This window comes from Sus scrofa, chromosome 5 (genome assembly GCF_054392235.1).
Source record: "Sus scrofa isolate SSC_HxYL_T2T_F1_AM1 chromosome 5, Sscrofa_HxYL_maternal_Yorkshire_Landrace_v2.0, whole genome shotgun sequence".
NCBI lineage: Eukaryota > Metazoa > Chordata > Mammalia > Artiodactyla > Suidae > Sus > Sus scrofa.
In genome coordinates, this window is record NC_139387.1 from 97,800,286 (window position 1) to 97,816,208 (window position 15,923).

Sequence of the window (15,923 nt, forward strand, 5' to 3'; positions counted from 1 at the left end):
GTGTTTGCTACCCCCACCTCTATCTAGTCTTAAATCTTTTCATTACCCCCAAAGAAAACCCGGTATCCACTAGGAGACACGCCCTCTTTTCCCTCTTCCCAGTTCCTAGCAGCCACTAATATGTTTTCATCTTTGTGGATTTAGCTATTATGGATATTTTGGAGTATCTGTTGTGATGCAGCAGAAACAAATCCGACTGTCATCCAGGAGGATACTACTTAACTTTCTTTTTTTAGCGTCCTTATATTGAGTGTCAGTAAATGCAAGGCATCTGCTAGGGGCTGGGAAATGGTTGAATAAGATATGGGCCCTCCTTGTAGGATTCACAACTGGTTGGGGAAGTGGACCTTTAAAAGTAACGACAGTGGTGGAGTTCCCGTCATGGCTCAGCAGAAATGAATCCGATTAGTATCCATGAGGTCGCAGGTTCGATCCCTGGCCTCGCTCAGTGGGTTTAGGATCCAGTGTTGCCATGAGCTGTGGTATAGGTCACAGACACAGCTTAGACCTGGTGTGGCTGTGCCTGAGGTGTAGGTTGGCAGCTGTAGCTCCAATTTGACCCCTGGCTTGGGAACTTCCATATGCCATGGGTTTAACCCCAAAAGGCAGACACACACACACACACACACACCAGAAAAAAACAAAAACAGAAACAAAACCCAGCTATTATGGATAGTTCATATAAAGTGGATCATACACTGTATGGTTTTTTGTGTCTGGCCTCTTTTACTTAGCAGAATGTCTTCAAGATTCGTTCATGGCGTAGCAAGTATGAGTAAGCACCAATCTACTCATTAGAAGTGAACCAATAAGTCCAGCCAGTACTCAAAGGGAGGAGATGATAACGGGTGTGAATACCAGTGGGTGAGCATCACTGGCGGCCGTCTTAGAGGGCATCTACCACAGTCAAGGACTCCTAGGTGACAGGAAGTTAACACAAATTAATGGGAAATTTATTGGAAGAATATGCAAGCATCATGTAAAAGTGAAAAACAAGATGCAGAAACAACGGGCCTCAGAAACTGCACATGGTACATAAACCACCTTTCTCTGACATGTTCTAGATGTTCTAGAATGATCTACAACATCATAGCCCCCTTGATTTTTCTACTGCTATTGGGATGGTCCTTCTTACATTTCTTTACTAATTTTTCTCTTTTTCCTGATTTTTAAGTATTGAAGTGCCTCAGGGTAATGGCTTCAGAGCACTTCTCTGCTCTGTTTAAACCCACTCCCTAGGAAATACCATATAACCTCATGTTTTCAATCACATTTTTATGTTAAACTGTTCCTTTAGGACTTAAGATAATGCTGGCTGCTATAACAAACAAATCCAGAAACCTGTGCTGATGAAGCCTGGTGGATGCTTATTTTTAACTGACAGAAAATCCAAGTGGTTTTTTTTTTTTAATTAAAGTACAGTTGATTTAAAATGTTATGCCAACTTCTTCTGTACAGCAAAGTGACCCAGTCATATATATATATGCATTCCCTTTCTTATATTATCTTCCATCATAGTCTATCCCAAGAGATGGGATATAGTTCCCTGTGTTGTACAGTACGACCTCATTGCTTATTCATTCTAAATGTAATAGTTTGCATCTACTAACCCCAGACTCCCAGTCCATCCCATTCCCTCTCCTCTCCTCTTTGGCAACCACAGGTTATTGTGTATGTCTGTGAGTCTGTTTGTTTTGTAGGTAGCTTCATTTGTGCCATATTTTAGATTCCACATATAAGTGATATCATATGCTATTTGTCTTTCTCTTTCTGACTTTAGACTTTGTCTTTCTCTTTCTGACTTATTATTTGATGATAATCTCTGCCTCCACATGTTTCTGTGAATGGCAGTATTTCATTATTTTTAATGGCTGAGTACTGTTTCATTGTATATATGTGCCACATCTTCTTAATGCATTCATCTGTCAATGGAAATTTTAGTCCAGATCTGAACTCAGGAAGAAAAACAAATAGGTTTGGGGATGAGTGTCTATTCACACTTACACATTTCTATTTACCTGTTGCTGGAACCTTTCTCTTCTTCTTCTTCTTCTTCTTCTTTTTAATGGTTGCACCTGCAGCACATGGATGTTCCTGGGCCAGGGAATGAATCCAAGCCACAGTTTTGACCTAAACCACAGCTGTAGCAATGCTGGATACTTTAACCCACTGCCTCAGTCTGGTGACCAAATCTGTGCCTCTGCAGTGACCTGAGCCGCTGCGGTCAGTTCTTAACCCACTGTGCCGTGGCAGGAACTCCCATTTCTTTCTTCTGTTAACTCCTGACTCACTTATGTACTTGCCTAGTTGGCATCAGCCCAGGTAACATTCTACAAACTACGTGACCAGAAAGGAAAAATCATTTCTTTTGGAATTACAGTTTCAAATAGCCTAGGAAAGACTCTTACCAGCCCTGGGGGGTCACCTGAGTGTTGTTTGGCCCCATAACTCTGGCCAGGAAACTGAGATGTGCTGGTTGGTCTGGCCTTCCTCCCAGAGCATCTCTTGTTGATAGAATCCACGGGAGTTGAGGTGAATATTGCTTAAGCATAGGCTTTAGCTCACCACGTCCATTGGGCTCGTTTCACATCATACAGCAAGCACTTTCACTAATTACTTAATGAATAACTCATTAATTTAGTGTTTATTCAGGATCTGAAACGCACAAGGCCCTGTGTGAAGGTGCATGGAGTGCTCTCATGTGCCGGGGATACAGTAGATGCTCAGAAACTACACCTAAATCACCGTCGTATTCTTGAGACTCAGAGCTACGTTTCCTCTGGGCAGGAAACTGTCCTGCTTGACCTCACCGTAGCACTAGGGCCTGGTCTAATCCGTGCCATCACCAGAATCTTTGAGGGGTTTCTGCTGGTGATTCTCAGATTCTCCTTCTGGGAAAAGCAACTGAACTAAGATCTCTGTCAGTGTGGGAGTTACAGTCATTTAGTGCTTCCTGGCTCTTTATCAATGAAGATTGCTGAGGAGAGTCTTATTTCAAGCCTATTTCCTCCAAAAGAGGGACAAATAAGCTGAACTTACTTATAATCGTTTGAAACCGTCTCTCCTGTATCTCAGCCTTGCCACCCTCCCCTTCAAAAAGTTGATTTGGGAGGTGGGTAGGTTCGGGTTCTGGATCTCGGGTTGCTTGCAAATTGACCCTCCCTCCCCCGGAAGCATGTCAGCTACAGGCGTTGAGTGGGTCGGGCGGAGCGCTCCCGTTCCCCTTTCCAGCGCTCTCTTAGGGTGTGTTTCTCAAATGTTCTCCAGACCAAGAGGATCAGCATCACCTCTGAACTCGTGATCAATACAGATTTGGGGGTCATGCCTCAGACTTGCTGCAGCTGAAATTCTGGGACTGAGGCTTAACAGATTTTGCTCATGTATGTATGAACGAAAACCAAAACCAACTCCACCCTTTCTGAATAAAGGAAAATGAGACCTTTTCATCCCAGAGCCTCTGGTGATGACTTAAATTTTCAAAAAATCACATCTGACTATGCACAAACCTTCATATGGAGAAGAAGAAAGAAACGGCTATCATTGTCTCAGATAATTGGAAGCTGCTGAAATCATGGAGTGTGACGGGAATTGTGTTACTGCCAGCAGTGGTGCTTTCAAACTGAGCAGGATCTGGATGAAGACTTTGTTTTCAGTATCATTTCAGTGCATTTGTTTCCAGTATCATTTGAGTGCATTTGTTTCCACAAAACTAATGATGCCAGCAGAGTCTCTAAGTGATAGGACTCTAGCACTTGTTCCATTTATGACTATGTTATAACCACGAATAGAAACCTAATGTGTTGGCATTTTGTTTTAAAGTTCCTTGAAAAAAAAAAAAAGTCAGGTACAAAGCTTTAAATTCGCCATTTAAATCATGGTTAATACGCCATGGTGTTTCCGTGATTGCCTTCAAACAGTCGCCTCTCTCCGGCAGCCGCATGTCATTGGTGAGACTGATCCAGGAGATTTGCTGAATTATAGTGTAGGTTGAATTCACAACTTCATCGCCTCTCTCAAGTAAAAGGAATCAGTAAAATTTATGGATTTATTTTACATTTTTGGTCCTAAGTTTTCCAAGTGTGATGTGTATTTCATATCGCCATCACAGCTCCCTTCAGACAAGCCACATTCCCGTGAGCAGCAGCCACGTGTGACTCATGACTGCCACGTTGGACAGCGCACAGTGGGCCATAAAGCCAAGCACGTCGCCTAACATTGCATCAGCGAGTTGATTTGATCACTGGTATACCCAGAGCTCAGAGTGAATGAGAAGAGGCTCAGGCTCCCAGGGTTCCTCCTCTTCCTTTTCCACCAGCTCTACCTTAACCCACACCTCAGGATTCATCAGGTGCTCTCCATGACAGGTTGCCTGGTGGAGAAGAAGATACTGAATGTACCCATGATGGGTTAATGGCAGCTGGAAGGAGACTGCTATCGCTGCAGGAATAGCCCTGAAGGAAAAAGAGAAGCCCATCAGGCAGAACTGCAAGTGACACAGCTGATTTCCTACCTTCCCTGAAAGGAAGCACATCTCGTGAGGAGTATTAACTGGTAAAAATTAAATATACCAGTGTGTATTGCCTGCTCTCTCAAGAGAGGACCTCAGGCTGGAGGTAGCCAACCTGTGGAAGAGTTAAAAAGAAATTCTGCATCATTCAGGTAGGTCTTCTCCACCTAAAGTCTGCAATTTAGATCTTTTCAAGTCCAGAAATTTGAAGTGTTGTTGGGGTTGAGGTCAACTACTTCTGTATCCCAGGCTAAAGAGGTTTAGGTAGTAGCATCCTGAGCAGGAGATGGCCACATGCAGGTGGTGGGCCTCCGGCAAGGCGGGATTTAGGTTATTGTCTTCTCACTTGAGTCTTTTGTTTCAAAAGGATTCAAGGTTTCCTGCCCCTCTTTTGAGGATTTGGGAATGACAGAGTACAGAGGCTAGTAGGGAAAATAATGTCTCCAAATTAAAAAAAAATTATGTCTATATAAAATATTTGACTGTGATTATCTGCACAGAAACTTACCATCAGCAAATACACAGGCAATCTACCAAGCTTTTAAGAGAACTGTGCAGTCAAGGAAACCATGAGCCTTTGTATTTATAGCTTGTGCCTATAAACCTCCTCAGCAAACGTCTAGGCCCCTGAACCCAGACCACCTGGAAGGGGGCTTCTGAAGCTAGATAACCCCAAGTGTTATAGGTTGCATGTTTGTGTCCTTTCAAAATCTGTATGTTGGACCCCTCACATCCAATGTGATGGTATTTGGAGGTAGGGCCTTTGGAAGGTGACTTGATTTAGATGAGGTCATGATGGTAGGGCCCCCATAAAGAGATTAGTGTCCTTATTAGAAGAGAAAGCACCCCTTCGTCCTCCAGCCCTCTCGCCCCCCACCCTGGGAGAACACACCTAGAAGGGCGTTAGCCAGGATGGGCCCTCACCAGAAACTGACCTTATTGGCACCTTGATCTTGGACTTCTCAGCCTCCAGAAATGTAAGAAATACATGATGTTGTTTAAACCACCCAATCCATGGTGTTTTGTTATGACAGCCCAAGCTAAGATAGCAGGGAAAGAAATACCCTACAGTGTCTGCCTCAAAGGTCTGTGGTCACGAAAGATAATGGATACAGAACTTCCTCCTGGAGGAACGAGTGTTGGGCTCAGAGGGGACAGTGAGCAAGGGAAACACTCCCAGGGATTAGAAATGTGGGCTGTCAGCTGGGCAGCACTAAACCCGCCCTTGCTCTGGTCTGTCCCGGGTGTGCTGTCTCTGCCCTGCTGCACTTGATTGTTGCCGGGGAACTGGAACAGCTGTGTGTTTCCTTTCCCTTCTTCCCCAGAGTTCATTATTACAATTCCCTTCACTACCATTTTCTGTTTGGTTTAATAGGAGAAATAATTTTTGGTCTTGTAACAGCCACATCGGAACCCAACCAAGAGGAAAGCGCACAGAGGTTCTCGGCTTTGAGCGAGATGGAGTAAACAGATGAAACTCGTTTCATGCGTGGGAATGAGTACATAGGTAGATTTGGGCAGCTTAAAGGTTGGAGTCCACTACTTGCTTCCCAATGGCCATTCCTCCTTTTTCCTGAGGAACCGAACCCTGGGCCATGGCCAAGCCGAATGGTATAGGATAGGAATAAACCCTGCAGAAATTAGTTATTCACATACCATTGAGTTCATACTTCATTTTTCTTCTCGGCGTAGTGATTGCTATGAAATGTTTCAAGGGAAAATCGTGGTATTTGTAGAATGGGCTGTTTAATTAATCAGCTGTCACCAAATTTAGTGAAACACCCAGTGAAGCTTCTAAATGTCCAGTAGCATCTGACCAATTGTTTGTCACATCTGGAAATGCTATTTGTAATGAGAATTCCTCAGTTGTGAGATGTTTGGCCCCACTGCATTTCCCAGATGGAATCTGGGTATAAATTTGGTAACTCCAGTAATCAGGATTTCAAAATTCTGAAACACTGTCATCTGTTTCAGTGTTAAGATCAGGACTCTGTTAATAATACTTTTGTTTGTTGTTGGTTTTTTTTTTTTTTCCCCCCAATTCTGTCTTGGGCCCTCAAATCATACATATTGATATTTTCAGGGAACTTTGTAACCATTCTTATCCCCATAATGTTCATGTAATATTGGCATAATTCAGTAGAAAATATATCTCTTTGTCACCCTCTATTCTCAAAAACAAAACATCAGATAGAGCACGTTGGCTTAAAGCGCGGTGTTCTCTCCTTTCCATTGCAAGAATCCCCTAGTAACCTCAGGTAAGCGGCTGCTGTCATAACCCTGGAGTGTGAAGACAGCCACAGAGAGGGTCTGCTTTGCATTTTCTTAAACATTAGAATTTCAACATAGGGAGCAAAAAGCCAACTTCAGCATAAAAGTAGGATTTCTCTTTTGCTTTTTACATAGCTACCCATTTAAGAAAGATGTTTTTCCAAGGAATTCCTGCGCTGCATAGAGGGGTCAGTCTTACACACTTTCCCACGTGTGATCCTGAATAGGCTGCTGAATGATAAGATGATAAGACGAACAAAAGCAGCACCAGAAGGTTGCTTTTCTTTCTTTCTTTTTTTTTAAGGAACAAAAGGGACATTGTGCAGGGCTCCAGATGACAAAATAGCTTACTAAAAATTCAGGTTCGAAGGTAGTTGATGTTTCACTGCTGTTTAAAAGCTCTTTCCAAGCGTTAGATTAATGTATTGATAATTGAAAACTATCTGGACACGTTATATGTTCCAGATATTAATCTGAGGCTTTCAGGTGTCTCTATACCTTTAGACCTTCACACTTGCTAAGCTGCCTGAAATCCTTTCTGAAAGAAGGAAGGGTGTGAGTAAACCCATTGCTTGAATTAAATAAGTATAGTTCCATACTTGTTGAGACAGCTTTCAGTTGAGAGTATTTGTTCCTCTTATCTAAGGAACCTCATTAAAGATGCAACTGCCCAGAGCAGCTTTATGAGAGTGATATACCCTGAAACAGTCCAAGTTAAATGCTTTCTTAGGGCACTGTGAAAGAGCTTCCAGATAATTTTACAGGGTCATGAACCAAAGGCATGAACTTCATTTTTCTTTTGCCTTTTTCTTTGCAAAACGATGGAATTTGTTTTTTTCTGGAGAGGTGACGATTTGCTTACATTTGCTTTCATGTGAGCATAAATATCTCCCAACTGCAGAATTTCAGGCCGATCTCAAACAAGGGAAGGCCCTGCTGTTAAAACTGATATTTGTCATCACATAAACTACCAAAGTAATTGACCCTTGTGAGTGGCAGTGGGTTTTCTGGGACATGTACCATTTATTGACTGCTGAGTTTGTGTGCTTCAGTACATGACTAAGCTAGGGATGTACAGCTCTCCCAAACACTTAATTAAGAATGGTGTTTTTCCAGGTAGTTTATTTAAAATGGGTTTCCAAGGCTTGTAATCCCTGGGCCAAGATCTCATATGCATATGAGACCTGTTGTATTTTAGGTGTAACCAAACTCTGGCTTGTCCTTTTCCCTACCCTGTCTTTTTAAAAAAAGCTTCCTTGTGCTGCTTCTTTTAGTCTGTTCCCTTGCTTTAAAATTTATGTGAACCATCGTCCCAGAATATAATTTTAAATTGCAAAGGAAAACTTGGATTTGATTTCCCCTGCATTTGCTCTGGGTAGTGATTGTATTAAATCAGGCTTTTATGGAAACGCTATCATTAAAAACTTGGTCTCTAGGGGCAGGTTTTGGAAACACGACACAGGCCTATCTGATGAGGGGTATGAGAACTCCCACTTGTTAGTCATGGTTTTGTTTTGGTTTGGTTTTGATTTATTATAACTCTCATTAATGGTCCTTCTTTAGAGCTATTTAAAGAAATTCTAAACTAAAATTGTAAAGGAACTAGATGAAAAACATTACAAAAAAAAACCGCTAACACAAAAAATAAATTTGTGTCCCTACCCCCTGCAGTGCACAATCCTTCAAGCCTTTCTTCTTATTTTTCTACCCTTTTCTTTGATTTTACTTGCCGCCCCCCTTTGCCCTCCCTCCTCATCCTCAGGGGGCCTGGCCATTTCTCTGGAATCTAGAATTTTATGTCTGCTTCTTCTCATTCTTTCTCCCATGATCCTCCGGCCCTCAGTTCTATTCTGTCCTCCCACTGATTTTTCTAAGTTTTCCATTGCCTGATCTTCCTCTGGGCTGCTCAGCCATCCTTCTCATTCCCCTTTGGCCTGAATCTCAGAAGCTTCTTTTCCTTGCCTTCTTCTTCATTCTCCTCTTAGTCAGAAGCTACCTCTTAACCTTGGAGGGCTTTTTGTTTCTTGTGGGTTTTTTTTTTTTTGTTTTTTGCCCTCTTGAAATTAGTTCAAATTTAGGCAAGTCTTTTTCTGGAACTTTAAGAGCAGGAATTTCCTAGCAGAGCAAACAAGAGAGCATAAGATCCTGTGTTTCAGAAGAAATTGTTAAGGATATAACTAAATATACCCTTCCCCACTATAAGCCGTGTAAACTAGATAAATAGATACACGTGGCAGATGGGAGATCAAAATATTAGCTATTGCTAAATATTGATGTACATTGATAAAGCTGGACTGGACACCCTGACTCGACCTGTGGTCAGAACCAAGCTTACACCTTCAGTTGTCCCTTCTGGTCTCTGGTGCAACATCCAGACAGACAAATGTTGAGAACCTTCCCCAGGTGTCTCTCAGCATGGAGGAGGCACGGATGTGTGCTGAGAACTTCTGTTTTTCAGTCTTGGCTTTGTTCTTCCAATACGGTTCCCTGTGGAAACATTATGGAGAATGCAAGTGCATGGTGAATGCTGACACTCAGTCCCTGATTTTATCCATTAGATCAAATCATGTGTAAGAATCAGTTTAAATTAATCCACCCCATTTACCTAATACATCAGTGTGTTTTCATAGCATTCTGACCGGCTATCTGATAATTTTCTGAGCACCAAGTACACAAAAACGAATTGGACGTGCACAACTTTGGCCAACCAGGTACAGGTGCAGGAAAATTAATTACATGTAATTGTGTACGAGAAATTATTATCTAGGAGTCCTGTATGAAAATTTCTGGTGGGCGAGGGCCATCTTTGTTTCATAAGTGCTTTTATAAATCCCTTTAGGCAAAATAGATAGGTAGCGTAAAACTTGAAGCCGATGGAATCTGGAGGGGCCTTTTTGAGAGACTATAACATTATTAATTCAAAATCAGATTCAAAAGTGACTATCTAGAATGAGAATAGAAACTACAGAAAAATTACTAAAGCCTTGGAGATATAGGCCCTTTGCTTCTGAGTTCTTTTGAGGTATTTTCCCAGAAATGTTCCATTTTGCCAGCTGGTTTCTTGCTCCACCTAGAGCACTCTATAATTTCTGGTGACCCTCAGAACTCATAGGAAGTGTACAAGTGGGGCCTGAAACTTGTCACTGGCCTCAGGGTAAATCTGTCCTGGGGCAAATTTCTAGAGCTTCCGTGTTGGTTGGATTGTGACTTCAAATGACGGAGGAGTAACTTTGCGGCAAGGGCAGGGTCGTGGAAGAGCTTTGGGCCCTGGGGCTGCCTCTCATATCCCCATAGAGTTTTAGGGAAAACTGCAAAAGTCACGTTAGGCCCACTGTGTTTGTGTTTCTTATGCAAATGGGTGAAAAATTCCTTCTGGGTCTTGGTCAAGAAAATTTGAGAAGTGAAGTGACATGTAAGTTATCTGCACTGCCGTGTCTAATCAAACCCTGACAAAGTGTATATAAGGATGTTTGCATTTGTATCTGGTGCTAGATTAATTTATGCTATGTTATCCCTCAGACTGAAAACATCTAACATCACATATATTTGCTCCTGAAGCCTTCTTATGTATTTCTGACCTCAATTAATGGCACTTACATCCATGCCATCTCTCCAAACTAGAATTCAAAGTCACCAAGATTTGCCCACTGCACTAATGATATTTCATGCTTAATTCTTATGCCCCTCTTCCCTGTCTTGACCAGAGAATGCCTTTTTATAGAGCTCTACTGTCTGCTGAGGTGAGAAGTCATTCATTGCTAAGATGATAAAGGCTGCCTGCCACAGACCAAACAAGGCATCTCCACCAAGATGTCTATATTCTAGCCCCTGGCCCCTGGGAATAGGCTACCTCGCATGGCAGAAGGCACTTTGCAGATGTGAGGAAGGGTACAGACTTTGAGATGGATACACTATCCTGATCTTCTGGGTGGCGCAGTGTAATCGCAAGGGTCCTGATAAGAGGGAGACCTGAGGCTCAGATTAAAAAGAGAAGGAGATGCGACTCTGGAAACAGAAAGAGGGAGGAAGGTAGGCGTGAGGGAAAGGGAGATTTTGAAGATGCTGCACTACTGGCTCTGAGGATGGAGGAAGGGGCCACCAGGCAAGGAATGTAGGCAGCTTCCAAAACCTGAGAAAGGCAGCAAAACAGATTCTCCCCTAGAGTCTCCAAAGCAGCACAGCCAGCTCCAGCAAACTTTAATTTTAGCCCAGTAAGATCGATTTTGGACTTCTGACTTCCAGAACTGTAGAATAATGGATTTGTATTGCTTTGAGCTATTATGTTTGTGTTTATTTGTTGTAGTAGTAATAAGACATGACTTCGCAATAATTCATTCTTTGCCACTGTGGTGGGAATAGTTTATTCATCACCTGGAGTGTTGGGAAAAAGCTAACACTGTAAAAAAAAAAAAAAAAAATTAATCACCGAACCCTTCACTTCTCTTTCCCATGAGGCTTTTCTCTTCGTGTAACCCAGAATCTCAGGAACAAATCTAGAATGGAATGCCAGTGCTGCTTAGAACCCCCAGGTGGCAGGAGGGTGGGTGGGGTCTGATCTGTCAGACCTGGGCATGTGGATTTCAGAGTATCTCAGCAGCGAACCTGTGAGGCCTGGTACCCAGGTAGCTACTGCTGTGATCATGGCCTTCTTGGGCTGGGGCCTTGGAGGTTCGGGTGGGGATGATGGCGCTCTCCCAGCCGTTTATCTCGCACTGTCGTATTTCTATTAGGAGATGCCTCCAGTCTTAGCCACTCCATGCCGGAGCCCCTCAGCCCTGACTTTGAGGTTTTAGCACTAGTCCAAACGTCCTTTTCCTAAGAGAGAGCTCCTTTTTTGGTTCCTTTCACTGCCAAGCCATGTTGGTTATCATCCCAATCCTCTAATGATGTAAAAAATCCATTTAATCTTCAAGGAAAGTGGTTGGGGTCCCACCTTCTTTCCTTCTATAGGGAGGTAATTTGGTCCAGTGGAAAAATTCTCCTCTGCTTCCTTGTGACCAGCTGTCTACACTGGGAAGAGACAAAAGAGGCATTTCCACCTTCCCTAGAGAAACAGGTGCTCGTTCCCCTTACCTTACACAATTGCCTCGAAGTAGGAAGTCACCAGGAAACCTCTTTTCAATTTTATGGAAGAAACAGCCTGTCTACTGCTGATTGTCACTGAAAGAGCGAGGCATCGTACGGGTTTAAAAGGTGACTAGCCTCTTCGGGAAGAGAGACACATCCCACACGACGTTCCAGCCACTGCCGTGACTCAAAGTCTGATCCTTGGCCACAGTTCAGGGAGCTGTCACTGTGCATGTGTCCTCAGGGCTTTTGCCTTTAGAAATAGTGAGTTGGTGAAATTACCACCCCACAGATACTCCAGTTTCTTGGTAGAAAATAACCACCGAGAGGAGAGCTTGTAGTTGAAATGGTCTTTTGGCGAATCTGAAAACTGACTTTTAAACTGTTATTTTATTTACCGTTACCTTCTGCTTTTAAGGAGCTTCTCAGGCTATTTGAGGTGCCTTGATTCTATTAAACGTTCCCTGTTATTCTGGTTTATTTTTATTTTACAGATATTTTAAGTTTGGGACAAGAGGGAACAAATCTATTTTTATATTTTCACCAACATCTACCCTTTGTCATAAATTTCCATCCTAGGCTTTCATCTAGGCAAACGTAAACAAAGGTACAAATAAACAAAAGCCTTGACAACTTTTAAGAAATTTATTGAAAACATTCTGTCTCCCTGGCATCAGACCAGGTACCAAAAAATGGAAAAATGAGTTAAATTTAGTCCCTTTTCTAGAGAAGCTCCCATTTTAATGGTGGAGAAAATCATATCACCACCATAAAATACAAAACCATTCAATCGATTTTTTTTGTCTTTTTTTTTTTTTTTATGGGCAACACAGAGGCACATGGAAGTTCCCAGGCTAGGTGTCCAATTGGAGCCACAGCTGCCAGCCTACACCACAGCCACAGCAACTTGGGATCCGAGCTGCATCTGCAACCTGCACCACAGCTCATGGCAAAACTGGATCCTTTAACCCACTGACTGAGGCCAGGGATGGAACCCTTGTCTTCATGGATACTAGTTGAGTTCGTTACCATTGAGCCGCGATGGGAACTCCATTTAATTGATATTTGAGCTCCTACTTTGTGTAAGCCTCTGTAATTTCAAAAATAAGCACAAAAGGAGTTCCCAGCATGGCCCAGCGGAAACAAATCTGACTAGGAGCCATGAGGTTGCAGGTTTGATCCCTGGCGTTGATCAGTGGGTTAAGGATCTGGCATTGCCATGATCAGTGGTGTAGGTCGCAGATGCGGCTCAGATCTGGCATTGCTGCAGCAGCTATAGATAGCTCCGATTGAACCCCTAGCCTGGGAATCTCCATATGCCGCTAATGCAGCCCTAAAAAGCAAAAAAAAAAAAAAAAAATGGAAATAGTGGTGGTAACTGGGGGCAAGGTTGAGAAGAGGGCAGAGAGACAATTCTGATTTCTGCGGCAGATACCAGAAAGCCTTGAGCCTAGGAAGTATGAGGTGTCTGGAAAACTAAAGGCATATTTGGGCTCAAATAAAGAGACGGCTGGGAGGAAGTTTGCATGGATTATGTTTTAAAATCTTAAGAGTAAATGAAATCTCTCAAGAGTAAAAATATGTCAACATTAAGAATTATTTTATAATAGGAGCTCCCACTGTGGCTCAGTGGAAACGAATCCGACTAGGAACTGTGAGGTTGCAGGTTCGACCCCTGGCCTCGCTCAGTGGGTTGGGGATCTGGTGTTGCCATGAGCAGTGGTGTAGGTGGAAGAGGCGGCTTGGATCTGGTGTTGCTGTGGCTGTGGCTGTGGCATAGACTGGCAGCTATAGCTCTGATTCAGCCCCTAACCTGGGAACCTCCATATGCCGAGGGGCGGCCCTAAAAAGCAAAAAAAAAAAAAACAAAAAAAAAAAGAATTATAATAAAACAAGCGTGCATGTTCATAAGCAGTACTTCAGGTACTTGTTCATTCAATAAACAGTTATCAGGAGTTCCTGTTGTGTCTCAACTGGTTAAGAACCCAGCTAGTATCCATGAGGATGCGCGTTTGATCCCTGGCCTCCATGAGCAGCTTAAGGATCTGGTGTTGCCGAAATCTGTGGCAGAGGTTGCAGATGCAGCTCAGATCTGGCATTGCTGTGTCTGTCGTGTGGGCCCCAGTTGATGGCTCCAATTCAGCCCCTAGCCTGGGAACTTCCATATGCTTCCGGTGCAGCCATAAAAAATAAAATAAACAGTTATCAAATGCTCTTTATGTGCCATCTCTCTCGTAGGCACTAAGAATAAAAAAGATAGATAAGGTAGGGTTTCTGTGTGTACATTAGTCATTTGTATCGTGATGGAGGCAGATACATGATACGATAAAAACCAGAGATGAGCAAATAATCTTCTGGTCATATGGTACAGTTCTTATTCTGAGATTTCTGGCCCAAATCAAGTCTAAAAATAATCAGGGGTGATGAATGGCTGTAGAACTCCAACCCGGTTACATGTCTGAACCTGGTCAGGCTTTGCTATTACAAGTGTCTGAGTTCCTCCCTCAATTGAGTGGATTTTGATCCGTGGAGGTGAGACCAAGAAGCTAGAATTTTGAAAAAGCACCCCCGTGATTCTGTGTATATTCTGCCAATCCCATCTGGGGACAACTGAGGCAGAGCGTGACCTGTGAGGTCACAGTAACTGTTCCCAAAATTTGTGCAGCAGGCTGTTAAGAGATGACATCTGCAAACAAGGATTGAGTTATGGGTTGAACTGTGTCCCCACCCCTGCTGGAGCCTCAGGATATGACCGGATTTGGAGGAGGTCATCAGGTTAAACCGAGGTTATGAGGTAGACCCCGATCCAGGATAACTGGTGTCCTTATCAGAAGGGGACGTTGGACGCGGACAGATGCACGGGGAGGGGACCACGACCACGTGGACATGAAGAGGGCCACCTCCCGAGCACGGGGAGAGGTCTGCTTCCCCAACCCCAGCCCTCAGGCAGAAGCAACCTTGCCCCACCTTCATCCAGGCCCAGCCTCCAGAACAGAGGCAAAACATTTCTGTTCTTTTAACGACCCTTGTTGTACTTTCTCATGGGCGCCCTAGCAAACTCATATAAGCGGTTAAATAAAATTTGGGAATTCTGAGTTAGTTAAAATGGTTTTCCTGCTGCAGGACCCTCAGAAGCTCAGACACTCATCTCACAGGCTAATGTGTCCCAGGGCCTCTGCGAGAGGATAGCAACTGCATCCCATTCCAAATTTGCCAAGAGTGCTTGTCATTTGTGGCAGAGTATTTCAGGTAAATACTCTTTTGGTAAATAAGAGCAGGGGTGAAAATTTTTGAATGCAGTCACTCAAATCCATCACACCTCCTGGAAAAAAAAAAACAGCTCCAAGGGGGCGATCTATACTGTACATTATCTGTCACGATCTATGAGTGCTTAAATTCCTGTTATTTTACGTCAGTGATGCCGGAAGCAGCCTTGGAAAGGGAAAATGAGCCAAGAAGTCCTATACCGTCTCCCTTCATGGGAGTAGTTCAGGAAACGTAGGAGAAAAATACACAAGAGTGATTCTCTCGGGTTGAACTCAGCCCTTTGCCTGTGTCTTGCAAGCCCTCTCTTTATTCCCACTGCTGTCCCCTCACACCTGCCCCACGGGCATCCATCCTTGTTGAAAGGGAACATTGGGAGAGAAATAGACCCTTGTTATTGTTGATGGATAAAACAATAGGACAGCAGCAATTTCACTTGCCCTCTTTGAATGACTAAACACACAGAAAGAGGGAAATGTGACCTAGGCAAGCCCAGGCTTTTAAACTTTTGCAAAATTGCAGGACTTCCAACTTATTTCTCTGATGTGTTTTTTACATTATGTGAAGCTAGACTTTTTTGAAAGTTTTAGACTCAGTATTTGCTCTGTGATCATGACAATGGTTTGTGATTCTACCGTGTGAAACACTGAGATCACGTCAACAAAACATTCATCAATCTTTGTTCTCTATTTGTTAGCCATTATTGATAAGGACCTACCCGTCACAGTCCAATTCTGCTCCCCTTTAATCACCCCCACAGGCTGGGATCTAACTCATTCAGTGTTTGTCTCCAGTCTCAATACTTGGTCATAAC

At 43.2% G+C, this 15,923-nt stretch overlaps 1 protein-coding gene across 3 annotated transcripts in view; it reads left to right on the forward strand.

Moving 5' to 3' along the window:
* LOC102159120 (uncharacterized) overlaps positions 1 to 15,923 on the forward strand; it is a 654,277-nt gene that overhangs the window by 72,490 nt on the left and 565,864 nt on the right. For 2 of the 3 annotated variants that reach the window (XR_014804455.1, XR_014804441.1), the window contains one exon: positions 4,109 to 4,659. The gene's annotated coding sequence lies outside the window, so the exon portion shown is untranslated. Of the gene's footprint in view, positions 1 to 4,108; positions 4,660 to 15,923 lie in introns of those variants that run through there. The other variant, XR_014804446.1, reaches the window with a different exon arrangement.